The 12,405-nt window shown below is 46.1% G+C and overlaps 1 long non-coding RNA gene across 1 annotated transcript in view; it reads left to right on the forward strand.

Annotated features, from left to right (window-relative positions):
• Positions 1-12,031, forward strand: part of LOC140119068 (uncharacterized) — a 50,272-nt gene extending 38,241 nt beyond the window's left edge. Inside the window, exon 6 of the long non-coding RNA XR_011853313.1 lies at positions 10,728-12,031. This is a non-coding gene — a long non-coding RNA (uncharacterized lncRNA). The remainder of the gene's footprint in view (positions 1-10,727) is intronic.
• Positions 12,032-12,405: the final 374 nt, after the last annotated feature.

Genomic DNA, 12,405 nt, shown 5'->3' on the forward strand with positions numbered 1-12,405 from the left:
TTACGTTTATTTTTTTCATAACTCAGCGTCATCTCATCTGGCATAGTAGTGTGCTGTAATACTTGGCTAGAAAATAGCCATAGGAGAATACAAACGTCTTAATTACGCCTGCAGTAGCGTTATATATATTTGATTTCTGGTTGATCTGCTGGTGGCTGTACTTGCTGCAGTGCATCTACTATCAAATTGGGAGCAATTTGGAGTCAGACTTGCGACCACTGTGTTTTAGTGACGCACATATCCATCGCAAAGACCGAAGTGGGAAAATTTATTAGGGCCCGGGGTTGTATTTCAATTAGGCACAGTCTGCCAGTTTCTTTTTATTTTACGTTTATTTTTTTCATAACTCAGCGTCATCTCATCTGGCATAGTAGTGTGCTGTAATACTTGGCTAGAAAATAGCCATAGGAGAATACAAACGTCTTAATTACGCCTACAGTAGCGTTATATATATTTGATTTCTGGTTGATCTGCTGGTGGCTGTACTTGCTGCAGTGCATCTACTATCAAATTGGGAGCAATTTGGAGTCAGACTTGCGACCACTGTGTTTTAGTGACGCACATATCCATCGCAAAGACCGAAATGGGAAAATTTATTAGGGCCCGGGGTTGTATTTCAATTAGGCACAGTCTGCCAGTTTCTTTTTATTTTACGTTTATTTTTTTCATAACTCAGCGTCATCTCATCTGGCATAGTAGTGTGCTGTAATACTTGGCTAGAAAATAGCCATAGGAGAATACAAACGTCTTAATTACGCCTACAGTAGCGTTATATATATTTGATTTCTGGTTGATCTGCTGGTGGCTGTACTTGCTGCAGTGCATCTACTATCAAATTGGGAGCAATTTGGAGTCAGACTTGCGACCACTGTGTTTTAGTGACGCACATATCCATCGCAAAGACCGAAGTGGGAAAATTTATTAGGGCCCGGGGTTGTATTTCAACTAGGCACAGTCTGCCATTTCCTTTTTTATTTTACGTTTATTTTTTTCATAACTCAGCGTCATCTCATCTGGCATAGTAGTGTGCTGTAATACTTGGCTAGAAAATAGCCATAGCAATAGGATAGCATCGTTTGGTTTTAAAAACTAAAAAACACAAAAAAAAAACAAAAAAAAAAAAAAAAAGTTAAAAAAAAAATACAAGTTATAACTCTCATTTTCAAAATGTTTAACCCGAGGGCTAGGGGTAGAGGACGAGGGCGGGGACGTGGGCGTCCAACTACTGCAGGGGTCAGAGGCCGTGGTCCTGGGCGGGGTGAGACACCACCTGCTTATGAGGGAGCAGGGGAACGCCGCAGAGCTACACTCCCTAGGTTCATGTCTGAAGTTACTGGGAATCGTGGTAGAGCACTGTTGAGGCCAGAACAGTGCGAACAGGTGATGTCGTGGATTGCCGACAATGCTTCGAGCAATTTGTCCACCAGTCAGTCTTCCACGCAGTCCACCCATGTCACCGAAATCGGCACTCCTCCAGCTCCTGCACCTCAGCCTCCTCCCCCCCAGTCTGCCCCCTCCCAGCAAAATTTGCCATTTGAACCGGCATACTCTGAGGAACTGTTTTCTGGACCCTTCCCACAGTCACAAACCACTTGTCCGGTTGCTGATGAGCAATTTTCCGATGCCCAGGTTTTCCACCAGTCGCAGTCTGTGGGTGATGATGACCTTGTTGACGTAGTGGAAGAAGTGTGTAAAGAGGTGTCCGACGATGAGGAGACACGGTTGTCAGACAGTGGGGAAGTTGTTGTCAGGGCAGGAAGTCCGAGGGGGGAGCAGACTGAGGGATCGGAGGATGATGAGGTGACAGACCCAAGCTGGGTTGAGAGGCCGGGTGAACACAGTGCTTCTGAGACGGAGGAGAGTCCTCGACCAGAACAGGTTGGAAGAGGCAGTGGTGGGGCCAGACGGAGAGGCAGGGCCAGAGCTGGTGCATCAGCGCCAAATGTGTCAACTAGTGAAGCTCCCGTGGCGAGGGCTCCTGCGGCGAGGGCTAGATTTTCAGAAGTCTGGAGGTTCTTTAAGGAAACACCGGATGACCGACGGACTGTGGTGTGCCACATTTGCCAAACCAGGATCAGCAGGGGTTCCACCACTACTAGCTTAACTACCACCAGTATGCGCAGGCATATGAATGCTAAACACCCCACTCAGTGGCAACAAGCGCGTTCACCTCTGGCCGTGCACACCACTGCTCCTTCCCCTGTGTCAGCTGATAGTCAGCCCCCTGCCCAGGACCCTGCCACAAAAACCCCATCGTCACCTCCACGATCCTCCACAGCATCCACCAGCGTTCAGCTCTCCATACCCCAGACGCTGGAGCGGAAACGCAAATATAGTGCAACCCACCCGCACGCCCAAGCCCTTAATGTGCACATCTCCAGATTGCTAAGCCTGGAGATGCTGCCCTATAGGCTAGTAGAGACCGAGGCCTTTCGCAGCCTCATGGCGGCGGCCGCCCCTCGGTATTCGGTCCCCAGCCGCCACTACTTTTCCCGATGTGCCGTCCCAGCCCTGCACCAGCACGTGTCAGACAACATAATCCGTGCCCTGACCAATGCCGTTTCTGACAAGGTCCACCTGACCACAGACACGTGGACGAGTGCTGCCGGGCAGGGCCACTATATATCTCTGACGGCACATTGGGTTAACTTGGTGGAGGCTGGGACCGAGTGTGACCCTGCGGCTGGTCATATACTGCCGACGCCGAGGATTGCGGGGCCTACCTCGGTCCAGGTGTTTGAGGCCTACTATGCCTCCTCCTCCTCCCACCCCTCCTCCACCTCCTCCTCCGAACGACCATCCGTGGGCATGGCGCCATCAGTCGGTAGCTCTAGGCACAGCAGCAGTGCCGTCGCTAAGCGACAGCAGGCGGTGCTCAAACTGCTGAGCCTAGGCGATAAAAGGCACACCGCCCAAGAACTATTACAGGGCATCACGGCGCAGACTGATCTGTGGCTGGCACCGCTGAACCTGAAGCCAGGCATGGTTGTGTGTGACAACGGCCGTAACCTGGTGGCGGCTCTGCAACTCGGCAGACTGACACATGTGCCATGCCTGGCCCATGTGTTAAATCTGATAGTTCAGCGTTTCCTCAAGACATACCCCAATCTGTCTGATTTGCTCACGAAGGTGCGCCGCATCTGTGCGCATTTCAGGAAGTCCAGCACAGATGCTGCCACTCTCAGGGCAGCGCAGCGCCGCCTCCAACTGCCCGCTCACCGACTGTTGTGCGACGTGCCCACGAGGTGGAATTCAACACTGACCATGTTATCCAGAGTTTACCAGCAGCGCCGAGCGATTGTAGACTGCCAGATGTCAACTTCCACCAGAACTGGTAGTCAGGTCAGTCAGCTTCCTCAAGTCTACAATGAGGAGTGGACGTGGATGTCTGATATCTGTCAGGTGCTGAGTAACTTTGAGGAGTCAACACAGATGGTCAGTGGCGATGCCGCCATCATCAGCCTCACCATCCCGCTGCTTGGCCTGTTGAAAAACTCTCTGGTCAGCATGAAGTCGGAAGCTTTGCGCTCCTCACAAGAGACAGGGGAAGAAGATTCCCTTGTTGATAGCCAAAGCACCCTTAGGTCTGTTTCTCAGCGCATATCGGAGGAGGTGGAGGTGGAGGAGGATGAGGAGGAAGAGGAGGAGAATGTTGGCGAGACACAAGAGGGGACCATTGTTGAGTCCTACACTGTTGAGCGTGTATGGGCAGAAGAAGAGGAGTTGGAGGAGTTGGAAGAGGAGGAAATGGACAGTCAGGCCAGTGAGGGGAGTGAATTCTTACGCGTTGGTACTCTGGCGCATATGGCAGATTTCATGCTAGGCTGCCTATCCCGTGACCCTCGCGTTCAAAGAATTTATTCCAGCACCGATTACTGGGTGTTCACTCTCCTGGACCCACGGTACAAGCAAAATCTCTCCACTCTCATCCCTGGAGAGGAAAGGAGTGTGAGAATGCATGAATACCAGCAGGCCCTGGTGCACAAGCTGAAACAGTATTTCCCTTCTGACAGCGCTAGCGGCAGAGTGCGTAGTTCTGCGGGACAAGTAGCGAGGGAGAGTAGGCGAGCAGGCAGCTTGTCCAGCACTGGCAAGGGTACGCTTTACAAGGCTTTTGCCAGCTTTATGTCACCCCAGCAAGACACTGTCACCTGTCCCCAGTCTCGGCAGAGTAGGGCTGATCTTTACAGAAAGATGGTGAGGGAGTACGTAGCTGACCATACCATCGTCCTAAATGATCACACAGCTCCCTACAACTACTGGGTTTCAAAGCTGGACATGTGGCACGAACTGGCGCTCTACGCCTTGGAGGTTCTTGCCTGCCCTGCCGCTAGCGTCTTGTCAGAGCGGGTTTTCAGTGCAGCTGGTGGCATCATCACCGATAAGCGTACACGCCTGTCGACTGACAGCGCTGACAGGCTGACGCTTATCAAGATGAATAAAGCATGGATTTCTCCTAATTTCAAATCTCCAGCAGGTGAAGGAAGCTCAACCTGAATAATTTATCCACTCCTCCTCCTCCTCATTTTCCTCCTTCTCCTCCTCTTTCTACAGTAAAGCAGAGGAAACTGGCTGTTTTTTGACAGGGCCCACTGGCTCTAGGTATAGTACTTTATGCATTTAATTTTTCTGGAGGGCCACCGACACGGTCCTCTGTTTTAAACAATTTTTGGGAGTGCCACATACAGGCACTCAATCTATTCAATTTTTCTGGAGGGCCACCTTTCCGGTCCTCTGTTTTAAACAATTTTTTGGGACTGCCACATACAGGCACTCAATCTATTCCATTTTTCTGGAGGGCCACCTACCTGCTCCTCTGGTTTAAAAACTTTTTTGGACTGCCACATACAGGCACTCAATCTATTCCATTTTTCTGGAGGGCCACCTACCTGCTCCTCTGGTTTAAAAACTTTTTTGGACTGCCACATACAGGCACTCAATCTATTCCATTTTTCCGGAGGGCCACCTACCTGCTCCTCTGGTTTGAAAACTTTTTTGGACTGCCACATACAGGCACTCAATCTATTCCATTTTTCTGGAGGGCCACCTACCTGCTCCTCTGGTTTGAAAAATTTTTTGGACTGCCACATACAGGCACTCAATCTATTCCATTTTTCTGGAGGGCCACCTACCTGCTCCTCTGGTTTGAAAAATTTTTTGGACTGCCACATACAGGCACTATCCAAATTGAATTGTCTCCATAGCAGCCTCCACACGTTGTCTCCATTGCTACCTCCAAAAGTCGTCCATATAGCTGCCTCCATACATCGTCCCTTTATCAAACGAGGTTTGTCAGGCCGAAATTTGGGTTGTTTTCATGGATTCCACATCAAAGTTGTTAACTTTGTCGCCACCCTGCTGTGTTATCCACAAAATACACTGGCAAACTTTTACCATTTACGGATATTATTTCAGCGCTTCTTGCGCATCTGTTTACATTCCCCTCACCCGCCATATCCTAAACTTATAAGAACGCTACTACACTTGATCTTATACAAAAGGTTCTTAGAAGTGCTGTTTGGGGAGTAGCCTAGAGACAGGGGCTTGGATTGGCGAAAGCTCGCCTAGCAGCGGAGCGCCAGCTCCATGCGCATCATGCGCTTCTTGCGCATCTGTTTACATTCCCCTCACCCGCCATATCCCAAACTTATAAGAACGCTACTACACTTAACTTGGTGCAGGCTGGGACCGAGTCTGACCCTGGGGCTGGTCATATACTGCCGACGCAGAGGATTGCGGGGCCTACCTCGGTCCAGGTCTCAAAGGCCTACTATACCTCCAAATCCTCCCACCCCTCCTCCACCTCCTCCTCCTCCGAATTACCATCCGTGGGCATGGCGCCATCAGTCGGTAGCTCTAGGCACAGCAGCAGTGCCGTTGCTTAGCGACAGCAGGCGGTGCTCAAACTGCTGAGCCTAGGTGATAAAAGGCACACCGCCCAAGAGCTATTGCAGGGCATTCCACATCAAACTTGTTAACTTTGTCGCCACCCTGCTGTGTAAGCCACAAAATATACTGGAAAACTTTTTTCATTTACGGATATTATTTCAGCGCTTCTTGCGCAGATGTTTACATTCCCCTCACCCGCCATATCCCAAACTTATAAGAACGCTACTACACTTGATCTTATCCGAAAGGTTCTTAGAAGTGCTGTTTGGGGAGTAGCCTAGAGACAGGGGCTTGGATTGGCGAAAGCTCACCTGGCAGCGGAGCGCCAGCTCCATGCCAAGAACCAACTAACATAGTTTTAACTGCAGCACCTTTAATCTACTACTAGTTCACTGCCTCCATACATCGTCCCCTTATCAAACGAGCTGTGTCAGGCAGAATTTTGGATTGTTTTCATGGCTTCCATGTTAACTTTGTCGCCACCCTGCTGTGTAATCCACAAAATATACTGGCAAACTTTTATCATGTACCAATATTATTTGAGCGCTTCTTGCTCACCTCCTTTGGTTCCTCTCTGCTACCCATTGGTTTGAAGCCTGAGTCCATTTAGGGTATGTCGCCATGCCACTCTCTAGCCTTCCGCTGCTGCCGCTGCCTCTGCATGCCGTCCCCTATAGTGTCAGGGTCAATTATTGGATGTTTTAGATGCTATCTAGCTTCATTCTGTCACTCTGTCATGGCCATGCTGTTGGCCATAATTTTGGCATAATGGTGCATTTAAGCAGCCTCAGAGGCATCCATGCATGCTGCCCCTGCTGTTTCCTGTCCATTTCCGTGGTGTTTCCATCCTTTTCTGAGGTTCCCAGGTGTTTGGCCAAGCTTCCCTGTGCAGAGCCTTGGTCCCCTTGAAAAATGCTCGAGTCTCCCATTGACTTCAATGGGGCTCGTTACTCGAAACGAGCACTCGAGCATCGGGAAAAGTTCGTCTCGAATAACGAGTACCCGAGCATTTTAGTGCTCGCTCATCTCTACTTATAACACAATCCTGATCTTGATGTGTAGGATGGTACTCTATTCTGGTGCTACAGCCTTGTCACATGGAAGACATTCTGTTAGCATCACACTTTTTGCTGCTTGACTCCATCCGTTGTGTCTACCATGCCAACATTTCTCAGGTGTGACTTTTGAGTAAGGTTTTCCTCTTTGCTGCTGTACAGTGCAGCTGCCTTCCTTGGCTCAAATCCTGTCCTTGTCACTTCCATGTCTCTGAATGTACTCCAACAACATTTATCAATACCAATCCATGACCTGTGTATTGATGTGCAACGTTAATGTCCCCAAGCTCCCTCCCACCTGTTTAACATGGTATATAATAGAATGATTTGCCACTTTAAATATATAGGTTTTTGGAACTATGGTGTGGGTTTAGTTCCTACATTTAGGGCAGGGGAATGACTTAGAATGGAATTAAAGAACAAAATAATTGTACGAGATGGCAATCAGATTGGTGGTTACAGAGGTCTCAAATGAGGCAACTAGCAGGGAGATTTCAGAGCAGGTCCAACGCTTGGCCCACTGGATTACTAAGAGTGAAAATGTAGGATCATGTTACGCACAGCAGGGGAAAACAGATTGGTACAGTAACTTTGGGTGTCTTACAGATCTGTACTTATTAGTATTATGATTATTAGGTCTAAGTAGACATTCATTTATGAAATAGTCATTTATTCTACACTTTCTTTCGATAAATTCTCTTCATCAGTCACAGCTGTTACTTGTTGCTGTTATCACTAAAGTTGAAAATGACAACTATATATTCTCATTGCATTTCCTGTTTTTTCAACAGTTGGTTAGATTGAGATCTTGTAGAGCACAGCAGTATAACTTTCTTTTGGAGGGTAGTTGCTCTTCTTGACTTTAAACCACACTCAAAGGAACTCTACCACCTATGAGATGACCCCACAAGTGAAGACACCCTTGTCTAGCATCATTTTAGAACTTTCCAGACATACATTTTTTTTTCTTTTGCCCAGTGATCTCTCATTTTAGACAAATTAAGATTGTATTTTGATGAAAATGAGTTTCACTGTGCCCCTGGTGCGTGGCGGAGGAGGAATCCATTTTCTGCTTTCTATATCACAATAGGCGTTGATTGACAGTCCCATGATGAAAAGAGAACGGGTGTAGCAGCCCCTGGTGCATGACATTTTTCATAGGATTTTCTTGCCTTTTTGGCATAAAAATACAGTAACCAAAAATAGCATTGCGGTTTTTGGCTATGTTTTAATTGCAAAAAATCACAATGGCCACAAATATCAAAGCGTAAAGCTAGATTTATGACATGTGATTTCTTAAAATAATCACACTTAACTTGTGATTATTTGAAAAAAAAATTCAAAAACTGCTGACAGATTTATTAAAGGGCCGAAGTCTCGTCTAATGATAAATAACATCCATAGACTGGCAGTCCTAGATGCTATCAACATTTAAAGGAAACCTACCACTTTCAAATTGTACTTCTAAGCATCACATACCGTGCACCAGCTCAGGAGCTCAGAGCATATCTTCGTTATTTTTATTATGCGCTGTAATGCTTTTAAACACTTTTTTAATCTTTATATTCGAAGCAGCTTCGGTGCATGGTGGTACGCGCTCGGCACACACATGTGAGCGACCGCGCGTGCTCCTGAATAGGAAGTGCTGGAGAGCCGGAGAGCAGCTGACGTCACGCGCCCACGGTCGCACGCATGGTGTGTGCTGAGTGTGTACCACCGTGCGCCGAATATAAAGATTAGAAAAGTTTTTAAAAGCATTACAGCGGTTTATGGAAATAACGAAGATATGCTCCGGCACCAGCTCACCCTGAGCTGGCGCACGGTATGCGATGCTTGGAAGTACGATTTGAAAGTTGTAGGTTTCCATTAAAAGGCGTATATAAGGGCAATTTGGGACATTTTACCACCCATAGATCCTAGTGGTTTGTAATATGAAATCACCTTTAATCAGCACTGACCAAGACTGTCTTTGAAAAAACAAAATACACTCTGGTAGCCTTCAGAAAAATGTGTTCAGCCCATGGAAATAGACCTGTATGCTTGTCCCATTCCACAGACTGTACACATAGAGAAATATGATGCTGCGACTCCCTAGCCGAACTACAGTGCCAACACTGTTATAATTGTTACAGTAGCAGTGCTGCAGTTTGTCTGGCACTCAGGGAGTCTTAAAATCAAATTGCTATATGACTCCCATCTTATGCAATATGTATAGTCTATAAGATGGGATCATATATTTTTGGTGGCAACTGCTCGTAATGTTGTGCACTCGTTGTGCTTACCGTACCAAACCTGGGTGCCATAGCCGTCTATGGTGGACGTATTGCAGCCAGATATACATTGCCCGGATGGTCGTGTGAAAGGACCCTATAGTCTGCAAGCATTGGACTTAGACCTGCACAACATTTCCTCTGCTTTATTGAAGCATGCCCAGGCTGCTGGGGCTCCTGAGATGGGTGAGGCTTATCAGACTCATATTTACGTGAGTCTAGCTTTTTGCCTTTTTTAACCATAAGCTCTTGTATAGGGAGATTTTGGGACACTAAGCCTTCGATCCATAAGAAAAGTACAGGTTCAGGTTCACTTTAAAGGAAATCTTTCAACAAAAAAAGCATGATAAACCAGAAGCATTCACTTGTAGAACCAGGCACAGTGACTGCAGTCATTTTCTTTGGTCTTCTTTTTAAAATCAACTTTTAGAATAATGTTAATGAGCCAGAAGAGCTCCTGGGAGAGTTACCAGTACCTCTCTATGCTGTACCTTCACACGGTCTCACCCTCCCCATTGTTCTCTGCTTCATATAATCTCATTGATTTTAGAGGGAAGAAGGCCATGAATAACAAATATAAGAAGATTGCCATCTATGTTTCTATGAGTGTCCCTGGTTTGTCATGCTTGATTTTGATGGTAGATTTCCTATAAGAGGGAATTTTGGTTCCAAGTTTTGAGGATCACCAAGGTTCTAGGATCAATGAAAACCCCTTTAAAAGGTAATAATCACCTTAGTTACTGCTTTGTTAAACATTAGATTTTTTGATTATTTTTGGACAAGGTTTTAAAATTCCTCCCCAATATAAGAGGAATTAGTCAAGTGACTGAGTAATATTTTTATATGCCTATGGCCTTTATATGCAGACACACAATCTTTCATGATATGTATAGGTCGTGTTAGAGGATAACATGCATAGATAAGGCCTCCTCACTGGTCGTCATGTGCTTGAAATGTACAGTACAACCATTCACTGTAAGGAAGAACTGGTGAACTGTTGAACATGATATGTTGCTTGAATGCAGTGCAAAACCTTTCTAAATAAGGAAAGATGTAAAATGCTTGTCATTACAGTCAGTATTGAGTTTAACTGAGGCTGCCTCTATTTCCATGTAGAAGAATCCTTGGAATGAAGCATGAATGCAGTTCACCAGGCTCTATTGGCCACATAAAAGACAGCTGGCTCCTATGAGCCAAGGAAGTGAAAGTATTTTAGGGCCAACTCCCCAATACAGCTCACCGTTAAGGACAGCTGAGGTCAATGTGGAAGTAAGCCAACCTTTACTAACCCAAGCGTGACCCTTTAAATTCTCCTTGTTTGTTATTGTAGGTATTATATTGCTTATTATTAAGTTTCTTCAGAAAGACATCATTACTGCTGTAATCATGCATTTGCATTAACAGGCAGGTTAAACATGCCTCTTTATGACATCAGTAGGAAAAAACAAAGGTCAGTTTTCACAAGTTTGTCTCCAGACTGTATTTTTATGTGTGTATGTTTGTTTTTTTTCAGAATCTGAACTTTTAATAAAGGACATTTACCAGAGGATTGCCTGATGAGGCGTGATTGCGCTTGTCAAACCCAGCCTCCAAGGCATGCAGTGGGTAGGATATCCTGACCAATGGCAAACAAATCCCAGATATATCCCTGTTCCCCCACCGCATAACATGTTGTATCTGGGAATGAGATACAATATAGCCAGGGGTTAAGTAGTGCCAATCCTCCCCATGCACTTGTCCCTTTGCAGATACTCATATTTTATTCAGCCCACACCTTTTTTCCGCAGGTACACTTTAAGAACCTAGTCTGGGCAGATGTGTAAACCATAAAACAACTGGGACATGATGATCATTTTCACAAAGTTGCCCCTTCCCACGGAGGACATTGGTGGTTTACATATAGTGGCAGATAAAGGCATAGTTGTTCCTTTTGTCTGACCACTATACGTTGTATCATATATCAACATATGTGTTCAGCGGAGGCAAAAGAAGTCTATGTAGAGGGGATGTATCCCGTCTCTAGGCTAGGCTAGTGGTTACATTGCTCAACAGGAGGGGAGAACCTGTAGATGTCACTTTCCACATCGTACACTCTGCTGCCCATGTACACTCTTCCCTCCGCTTTCAGGGGGAAACGGGAGGCACAGAGGATGCAACTTGCTGTATAAGCATACAGTGGTATACGTCTGTGCCATACATTGTAACGACACATTGGAATCCCCCTGATGTGCCCTTACAACATATGGCAAAAAACGTGATGCGAACCCAGCCTTATACACATCGGACGCCGATTGCAAATAACCTAAACTGCCTGATCCCACTCAACATGCAGGCCCATGTAATATACATCACTTATTTCTTTAAATCCCTTTATATACTGCCCCATGTAAAAATATCACCCCTGCCTCTATCCTTCTATGCAGCCCAGGATTAAATATATTAATTCTGTCTATTTAGGCTCAAACTACAAACTACACTCCTCTGCCTTTATTGCTCCATACTGTGACCCACAGCCAGACATTGCCAGCCTGGGCTTCTCTGCTTTATGATGACCTCCCCCCTCATAATCCTGATAGGCTCATTTCCCTCCTCGACATCATACCTACTAAGAGCAACTAAACACAAGCAAACCTAGTGATGATACCAATGACCTTCCCAGTTCTGGGACCTTTGCTCCGGTGCAACCTGCAGTGGCAGAAAGGTACAGTGCCAGTAGCATTTTTCTCACCATTATAGTAAATGTCCAGACAATTTTTCAACATTTTTCAATTTTTACAGACTAACTTTTCTGATGGAGAAAGAGGGATATAAGATACACTAGACCAGTGATGGCGAACCTTTTAGCGGCCGAGTGCCCAAACTGCAACCCAAAACCCCCCTTATTTATCGCGGGGTGCCAACCAAAAATTAAAGCAGTAACTTATTGCTGCTTGTTCAACAACTTTCAATCATATTGGCTTCCTGAGAACAGCAACACAGTAGAAAGAGGGAAATTTTTCTTCATTTTAGCTTCTTGCCAGTGTCCCTCTGTACACAGAGAAAATCATGGGGGCAGCAGGAGGTCCTCTAAAGATAATTCGGCCCTGTCTACTCATTCTACCTCTTCCTACAGTCCCAAGTAGCAAAGCAAGTATCAAAATATGACTGAAAGCAGCATCTTTTAAGTTGCTTGGAACTGCAGGAAGATTCTT

Source organism: Engystomops pustulosus, chromosome 2 (genome assembly GCF_040894005.1).
Source record: "Engystomops pustulosus chromosome 2, aEngPut4.maternal, whole genome shotgun sequence".
Taxonomy (NCBI): Eukaryota; Metazoa; Chordata; class Amphibia; order Anura; family Leptodactylidae; genus Engystomops; species Engystomops pustulosus.